The sequence below is a fragment of the Oryzias melastigma genome, linkage group LG15 (assembly GCF_002922805.2).
Source record: "Oryzias melastigma strain HK-1 linkage group LG15, ASM292280v2, whole genome shotgun sequence".
Lineage (NCBI taxonomy): Eukaryota > Metazoa > Chordata > Actinopteri > Beloniformes > Adrianichthyidae > Oryzias > Oryzias melastigma.
This window is the reverse complement of record NC_050526.1, coordinates 18,560,260-18,561,988: the sequence shown is the minus strand read 5'-3', so window position 1 is coordinate 18,561,988 and position 1,729 is coordinate 18,560,260.

Here is a 1,729-nt window from a genome sequence, read left to right as displayed (position 1 = left end):
GGGCATGGGGGGTGCGTGGGTTCGCCGGACGGTCGTCCGGCGCCGGCAGCCGACCCCGCACGAAGGGTTTTTACTCCATCCCGGGGCCGTGAGGCCGGCGGGGGTGGCCTCCGTGCGGGGCGCAGGAGGACCCCGCCGGTCGTCTGGAAAGAGGACCCACGCGATGGTTTGTTGCGCGCGGGCGAGGGAGGCCGAGAGGGCGGCGGGGGAGCGAGCCCACCCGTCGCCGCAGCAGCAGCAGACCCGGGCGGGGGGGCTCCGTCCACCTCGGCCCTGGAGGAGGACGTCAAATGACGCTCCGTGGCAGCGGCGGTGCCTTTCCTTTTCCGGTAATGATCCTTCCGCAGGTTCACCTACAGTAACCTTGTTACGACTTTTAATTCCTCTAAATAGTCAAGTTTGATCGTCTTCTCCCCACCATCGCTGTATGAGCTTTCACCATCTTCATCCGAAGCCCCTGTATCCTCAGATGAGGAAACCTCCGGTTCAAACTGGTAGGGCTGTACACCCTCTGAACCCTGTGTCGTTAAAATTTCCGTGTTTGATGAAGGCTCATCACCTTCATCCAAAGAAATATCCACTAAATCGTGGTCTACGTCGCTTCTCAAACCCTCCTCCATTGTTGTTTACACTCTGGGATCCCGAAGTGACGTCACGCGAAGCCCCCGCCCATCACCACCTATCGCCCAAATTTAAAGCTGTGCACGACCATAAAATGATCAATAAAATCGCGCTGGATCATTTTAAGTGAATATTTTTATCAGATTCGTTTTGCAAGTTCCATTGACTTTCTAAATGTAAAAAAAAAATTACCACTGCACGAGGCCTTTAAAAGTCAATGCAAACTTTAGTTAAACTTACGACAGAGAAAACCGCGGTCGGTCGCTCACATAGACTGTATATAAAATAACACCAGATTCAGTCGTTCTGTCTTTTTTTCTGTCTCTAGTTCTTCACTCGAGGCCCACGACGTCCTCGTCGTCTGGCGGGGCAGCCACCTGTGCCGACAGCTAATTTACTGTTTGTCTTCGAAGAGAAAAAAATGTCCGTTAAAATGTTATATGTTAAAATTTTAAAACATTGCTTTGCATCTTAATGGAGATACTTTTGTCGCTTTTTGTCTCAACTTCCTGCATAGTTTAAATTTAAGGCAACTGGGAAGTGCAAAGGGCACGGTGGCGCAGTGGTTAGCGCTCTTGCCTCACAGCGAGAAGGCCCCGGTTCGAATCCCGGCTGGGACCTTTCTGTGTGGAGTTTGCATGTTCTCCCCGTGCATGCGTGGGTTTTCACCGGGGACTCCGGCTTCCTCCCACCGTCCAAAAACATGCTTTATAGGTTAATTGGTGACTCTAAATTGCCCCTAGGTGTGAATGTGAGAGTGAATGTGTGTGTGATTGAGGCCCTGCGACAGACTGGCGACCTGTCCAAGGTGTACCCCGCCTTCGCCTGTCAGTAGCTGGGTTAGGCTCCGGCACCCCCGCGACCCTGAAAGGGAAGAAGCGGCCAAGAAGATGGATGGATGGAAAGTGCAAAGCTTTTATTTTGAAATTGTTTTAAATGAATAAAAAAAAGTCTTTCAATTTTTATACATACATTTTTAAGTACAATTTTAAAACATTGCTTTGCATCTTAATGGAGATACTTTTTGTCTCAACTTCCTGCATAGTTTAAATTTAAGGCAACTGGGAAGTGCAAAGCTTTTATTTTGAAATTGTTTTAAATGAATAAA